At 34.7% G+C, this 7,884-nt stretch overlaps 1 pseudogene; it reads right to left on the reverse strand.

Annotated features, from left to right (window-relative positions):
* The window catches only part of LOC135204558 (gastrula zinc finger protein XlCGF8.2DB-like), a 5,826-nt pseudogene extending 1,439 nt beyond the window's left edge, over positions 1-4,387 (reverse strand).
* Between the last annotated feature and the right edge of the window lie 3,497 nt (positions 4,388-7,884).

Raw genomic sequence — 7,884 nt, forward strand, 5'->3', positions numbered from 1 at the left:
GCGAAATAAACTCGGATCTGCCATCAGCAGATTGCCAAACCAAACAATGACCACTATGTTAGTATTCTATAATACAATAATAAGAGGATACATATATTATTGGATACAGTGAAGGAATATAACACTTTTTAAAACATTCATGGAAAAGATGCATATTTGTTATGTTTGTATTTTATAATTATATGTAGCCAGCAGCAGCCTTAGAACTTCAATTATGACAATGTCAAACTGAATCTGATTTGTGTATAATTTGTTTGTATAATAAATTATCATATGATCAGATTCTCTTTTTGTGTTCAATTTCTTTTTGAACTGAATTACCATATGTCAGAATGCAATGAACATCCAAAATTAGCTCATATTAATAATTACTATATCGTACTTGTAGTATATAGTATACTGTAGGCTAGGTTACTGTATATGTATACAATATACCATAGTATATGCTAGGCTAACTCTTGTTAGTGTTACTCAATCTCTCTTTGTGCTGAATTATCATAAGTCAAGCTGCATTGAATGTAGAGAATTAGCTGATTTAAATAATTACTATAACACATATGTATTGAGTATACAGTGTAGTGTAGGCTAGGCTACCATATAGGGTAAACAACCGTGTGGCCTGGCCAACTCACCGACTACCACGGCTAGGCCACCCTCCGAAAAAGTACTTTTAACACGTCCTGACACCGGAGATGGTCATCAGTCACGATTGTTGTGGTGAGAGAAGGAGCTCAAGACCTCTGCTCTTCTTTTGAAGTAAGTATTTTCTCCTCCAGTTAGAAATTAAGGCCATATTTTAAGATTAAACAGAGGTAATGAAAAGGGTGGCCAACGCAGTGCCACAACCCCATAACGCTTTCTTTCGAAGTTTTTACTTACGATTAAAAAAAATTTCGAAGATTGATGCCATTTCGATGTTTTGCAGAGTCGCTTGTGTCAACAAACTTCCCATTTGCTGTGCTAAATCCGCACACCACTTGTACCCATAGATGCCGGGGCACTTTCATCACAACAATCATACACCCGACCTCTTACCAGCACTTATTTGTACTTATTCAAGGGGACTACGGCATTCTTTGCGGAGTTTTGTGCTCTTCAATTGTTTATCAGTGTTGTCAATTGGTATGCGTTTACCCTTCAAACTAGGTATAAAACTTACACAAAACTGGGGAAATAAGTGAGATTAGTGTATCTATTTGTAGTATATATACATATTACAGCAATTTTATCATTACTGCATTACTATGACAACTAGAATTCATGGAAACAGTTTGTGAATGAATTGGCATATGTGTGACGCTCCACTAAATTGGCAACAATGAGTCATTTTTCCTCGTGTCATCTGCTCATAAGTATACATCCAAAATATTTGTAATTTTTCAGGGTTAATTTGTTTGCAAAAAAGGGATAATAGACAATGAATTCTAATAAACATTAAATAAACTAAATAATGAGTAAAAGTAACATTGAAGTATAAAGCTTTGCGTCTCATATTCGTGTTGTAGTCTGCTGCTCGTAACTGTGTTTTGCAGAGTGAGTACTTAGGAACCAAGACAGCAACGTGGTTCAAGTGCAATGTGGAGTGAATTCAAATCAAAATGTGTATGATTACAATCAAATAAGCACTGTGGAGTTTCAGTTGTGATGGCAGTAAGGATAAAACCACCGATTACAAGGTAAAAATGAATTCAGTTCAAACCATGACCCCAGGAATAAAAAGTTTTATACTTTCACTAATATAGGCAACAAAATGTTGTTTTATTGTGCTGATTACAACTGCAATCTTGAGTAAGATCAATAAACATTACATATATATGCTAACATTGTTCAAATGAGTGCTGGGAAGGCTGGGAAAGATGGTGGATTGTCCGTGGTTAGACCAGCCAGCCACACAATTGCTGCCATACTGGATTTCAAAACTGCCTTGAAAACATATTTTACGAAGAGCGTCACATTCTTATTTTAGTTCGTATGGGGCTTTCACATATCACATTATGTTGACGAAACTTCAATCTTTTGAATGGTATGCTTAAAGTTGTAACTGTATTCTTGTTTCACCAATTAAATATCGAGTGAATAAGGGCTGGCCAACGTGATGACGATGGATCGTCCGTGATTGTTTACCCTATGAAAGGATGGTACTGATTACCCCAGTGAAGGTTAGGCTATATTTGAGATATGATTTCTCCAACAAATGATGAGTTTTTTGGAACCTAACCCCATCGTAAGTAGGAGAATACCTGTAAAAAGAATTTAAAAAACACTGGTGAAAGACACAATGTGCACCATAGGCTAAATCCTCCTCTACTCATCTTATGATCAATTGAAAAAACAAAACCTACCTAGGGTATCGCATTGTACAGGGGTGGACCATGTACGATCAATGTGTACAACCCCAAGAAAAGTACATTATAACGCGTCCTGACACCGGAGTAGAGGTCTTTAGCTCCGTTTCTCACCAACAACAAGTCGCGTCTGATGCCCACCTCCGATGTCTGGACACGTTGTAATGTACTTTTTTTGGGGTTTTACACATTGATCGTACATGGTCCACCCCTGTACCATGCAGTTTTTTACCCTAGGTCATGGGGCTATAGCCTAGCCTAGGCTATAGGGTTATAGATTTAACTGCCGTACCCAAACTTTCTGTCAAATTATTAGGAAATCATACAGTAACCTTGAACCAGAGTCTTAGGACAAAGTAGGCCAGGATACAGGATACAGGCATCCTGTAGCCTACAGCAATGAGATCCTATAGAATCTTATAACTTGAACTTGACATTAACCTATGAGTAAATCATTGAGATATCATAGAATATAACTCATTTAATTTAGACAGTCTCAGGTTAAGACCCCATAGAAGGTTACATCTATTGAGTAACCAAGGAGTACCATAACTACCTAATATATAAACTTCTATAACTCACATTATTAAAGTAATATCAGTTAGCTTGGAAATTTATCAATTATTGCGATTAATTATGAATTGTCTCGATTATGAAGACGGCAATTAGGCATTATAGAAGATAAAAAGACGTTTGAATACCTAAAAGCTTCGCTACTGAGGGCGTCTCAAATGGCGTCTCTTTGTTGACATTGTGAGCGTCTTCTATTTGACAGTTTATGTTTGTGGTTCTGGTTTAGAAGTGGTTCCTGTTGTTTTCATTCATTCTAATAAGTCAATTGGTGGATAATTGTAAGTATTCAATGGGAATATAGTTAAAAATCCGTGTAATTTACTAACAAACTGGGTAATTTATTGATATTCCTAAGGCAAATAATGTATTCAGGTAATGACAGTTTGTTTATGTTTTGAGCGTCGTCTCCTAAGGACTTCTCGTTTGAATCTGATGTTTTGATTCAAGCCTAATTGATGAAAAGGAGAACGTTAAATATAATCATTGAAGAAATCATTAAAAAAACGATAATTTATTTCATTAATAGATAACTAGTATAAATGATGATAAGTATTAGTAGTATTAGGTGGAATTTGTTTTTGAAACAACACCCCTGCTTGTTTTTCTCTCTCTCCTTTGTTTATGTTGGTTTAAGTTTTTTTCCCCTATGCAATACCATAATTCTTTTCTATTTTCAACCTCCCATCAGCAGATCTGCAAATTAAAGCAAATACATGCAATTAACTATCAAGGCCTCTATGAGCATTTTGCTATTAACAGAGTCAAATGCTTTTTGGAAGTCTATTTTTATATGCAATATTAAAAAATGCAGTTTTTAACTGCAATATTTTAAGATATATAAGTTATCAATTCCTCTTCTTTGTAAAGCCCAATTGCAGTTCATTTGTTTTCCTTATATTTCTAAATTGGTTTTCTATTGTGGTTTTTAGGATCCCCATGAAAATTTTAAATGATACATATAAAATTTGATTGTGGAGTGCTGTTTCTTCGGTGTAAGTATTGTTTTTTACATAAGCCAGCTGCTCTGTGTTTTCCTGCCTTTCAGTATGCTGTTTAAAAATTCTGCCAATTCTCTTTGAATGTTGGTGCTTTGTAAGAATAGTTTGAACTTCTGGCCACGTTGCTTTATTTGACCTCATTATACTCGAGCTGATTTTTTACATCCTCTATTGACTTCTTCCATAAGTTTATTTTCTGTCTTTGTTAGGTAATATGTTCTCTTAATGGTATATGGTATATCATATGCTGTCCTATAATCTTATCATCATTTCTTCTATGTCATGTTTATACTGTTCTTTCTTGCTCTCATTCCATATTTCTCCTATTTTGTTTTCTTCTTTTTGGTATATTGTTTTCCAGAATTTGTCTAACTCTTTCCCTAGGGTTTCTTCCTTAATCTCTTGCTTCTTATTTTCGTCATATATCCTGATCCATTCTTGTTTTCTGAGGTGGTCTTTTCCACTCTGCATGTCTATATCCCATTCCCAGGATTTCCTTTGTCTGTTTTTTGTCATTCATTATCTCATTTCTAACGTTTTCTTTATTATGATCTGCAGCTACCTACCTACTTTTTTATTTTGTCTATAACATGCTTCTTCATAGTATCTCTTTTCTTCTGTGCTTGTGGCTTTTCTTTTTAACTTGTTATATATCCTTATTTGGCTTACTATTTCCTTTTTTCTTTATTGCTTTGGTGACCCTTTCTGGCTCTATTTCATCTTGCTTTCCTTTTAGTATTAATCTTCTCTTCATAATCTTCTCGAGGATGTTCGCTTTTACTTCACCAATTGATTTCCAAGATCTCCCTGTCTGTCTTGATGTCTTCATTTATTGTCTGTATATTCGAGGTATGTCCTGGTGGACTCTTCCGTTATTTTCAGGTATTTGATTTCTTTTGCTTCATTAATAGATTGGCCATTCTTGCTCTTGTGTAACAATTGAATTGGACTTCTATGAGGTGGTGGTCTGATAGGTCATATTCGCCCTTCCCTTCACCCACCTCCATGCATTCCAAGTTTTTATACATTTTAGATTGACTGATCCAGGATCATAGATCACAGGTTAGCTCACTAAGTCACAAGTAGTCAGTGCCTTGTCCCCCAGGGTCTAACGTGGGAAAGGAACCATCAAGACTGCTGCCTTCCGTTATATTCTCAAGGTCTCATAGGATTGAAGGAAAGATTTTAGATTAAAATCAAAAGGAAGCAAAGGAGAAAGTCATAAAATACGAAGATTAAAAAATTCCGAACTATAGCAGATGACAGAGAGAGAGAGAGAGAGAGAGAGAGAGAGAGAGAGAGAGAGAGAGAGAGAGAGAGAGAGAGAGAGAGAGCAGAAATAAATTTTTTCCTCACTTAAACATCCACAGATGCATTAGGTAACCTATTCCACATTTTAGTTGTAACCAAGATGGGGCTGATTTGTTTTCATGGCAGCATCATGTTTCCAACAATCTCGTCGCCATCATAATTGTCTTGAAGCCAACTTTACTCTTTTATGGGGTTAGATGTGATACGCTCTCTCTCTCTCTCTCTCTCTCCCCTGTGCTCGTTCTGCCTGACATTCCCATAGTCTAGCTCTTCTGCTATTCTCTCTTTCCATGACTTCCTGTGCCTCCTTCATTCCTAATACTTCTTCCAAACCCACAGCTTTCCTGACTAAAGTTATTCCTCAACATCCCTCAATTCTTTGAACAGAAACTGGAAGCACTGTATGTATAACCCCCTACGGGAGAGAGGGTGCATGGGGACGAATGGAGATTTGGGAAAAATGAAGGTTACAAGTTACTACATTCCAATCACACCGTAGAAGTGCTACACATTCTTGCAGATAATAAGTACGTAAGACTTGCGAATTCTTGACATTTGGTCACAGTACTTTTTGATGCTAATAATACAAAATATTGTACTATTTATGAGGACTTTTAACAGAAAATATTGTACTTATGAGGACTTCAAAAACAAAATACTCTAAGTATACAAGTACAAATGTAGACATTAGGTTTGTATTTTAGTTGTGAATTTGATCTTGTATTATTTGCGGTGATGAGAAAGCCGAGTTCGGTGACTATTCACTATTGTAAAGAATTTAAAGCTGATGGGTTTTCCTAGATTATCTAGCAAATTCTTAATGATAATTTCACTTTAATCTTCATATCACTTAATTAGGCAGCTTTGTCCCTTGATTTTTATGGCATAGGGGATAAGAGCCCAGTAGAATCTGAACAGTATGTACCACCCCAATCACAGCTAACCCAGTTAAGTTAAATTTTAAGAATTTAAGATTTGTCTCTTTTGCATCTGTTCGTAACAAAAAATCCCTAAAGGTAATAATTAAGACAATAATTTTAAGTTGTGGAAACTGATTTTTATATATAATAGTTTTCTGAAATCAAATCCCTTACTCGGGTTGCTGGATTTAAATTCCTTTTCCGGTTATTTCTGACACTCACGAATTAAGGGCAAATTCCACAACATGTTTTGACAAGAGTTTTACAAATCGACGGATTCTCTAATTCCCGACTCCTCCTTAATTCTTATGCAGGGATTAGGAAAATGTTTAATTTTCAATATAAACAAATAGCATTTATTCGTTCAGAGGACGCATATGTACTTAGTACTTCTTAGATTTATATATAATTGTTGAAAAGCAAATAACCGTCTATTTGCAAACATATTTATGATGCGGGATCCACATATAAGCAATATGCTTTCATCTGTAAGAACAGAATTTCCAGTCGACGAGTATCAATCACGATGAATGTAGTAGTAGGCTTATAAACAACAACCATATCACAGAAGATTTAGTCAATGAAATGGCATTCAGTAGTTCGTCCCTTTTATTTTTTAATTTTTTATTTGGTGTCTGTGAAATAAAAAAAATATCTTTTTCTCAGCTTTGGAGTGGGGAAGGAGTACAGTAACGTAGCCGACCTGCAGCCTCTAATCATCATACAAGACAACTGCAGAACTGAATTAAGGCACTGAATCAAACTCTGAACTACATAAATAGACTTCATTCTCTAAAAGAAAAGAAAAATTTTAACTTTTGCAAGATTTTATTATTATTATTATTATTGTTATAAATTTAATATCTACCAGCCCAATGAGTCTAACTAGGCTCTTACAGTGCTGGCCAAAAACATTCGGGAGGAAATTCTTAAAAAATAGACATAAAATGCGTGTCTACAAAGTGGGATGTGATGGAATGGTAGTTAATGAATTACAATAAATTAATTAATTTAAATGAGGATGATTGTTAAGTGATAGATGAGTTGAATTAAAAATATGAATTTAACTTAGAAAAGACTGAAATAGATAAAACGACCAAAATCTACTATTTTAGTAGGATATAAATATGTTAAATTTTATTAATCAAATCAGTCTTTTTTTTTTAAATTTTAACACTATATAAAGTAAAATGATCTGGTAGTGATTTATTGCCTAAACATCAATTTCTTTGTCCATTAAAAATTAGGCAATCACATAAAATATGCTTGACTGTTAAAATGAGGGATGTCCCCTTGTGGAGTTATCATTAAATACTCGTGGGTTACTCTTTTATGGCCTATTCTTAATCTTGTTAATAATATCATTACAGTTCATTTTTCATTTTGTACTGATGAACTCCACAAGTTTACATTCTGCTCGATGCACTTTAATTCATTAGTGTCTGCTTCATTATCAGCTTATTCAGTTTGTTGTTTTGCTCTGACAACCAAAGACATGCCATCAAAACTTGTACAAAAACTCTGAAAAATACATTTTCTTGACATCTCTGCTACATTTAGAAAAGTTCTTTAAAATCATATTGCCCTGTGCACATAGACCTCTGTACAAATATTCTACATAGGCATCGTCCGAATTTTGAGCAGTAAGATAATATCCTAGGTACTTCATTTCCAGCACAAAATCTATATGTGCATTGTTACAACAGTAGGTGATACATTACTTGGGTAGATCTTACT

Source organism: Macrobrachium nipponense, chromosome 47 (assembly GCF_015104395.2).
Source record: "Macrobrachium nipponense isolate FS-2020 chromosome 47, ASM1510439v2, whole genome shotgun sequence".
Taxonomy (NCBI): domain Eukaryota; kingdom Metazoa; phylum Arthropoda; class Malacostraca; order Decapoda; family Palaemonidae; genus Macrobrachium; species Macrobrachium nipponense.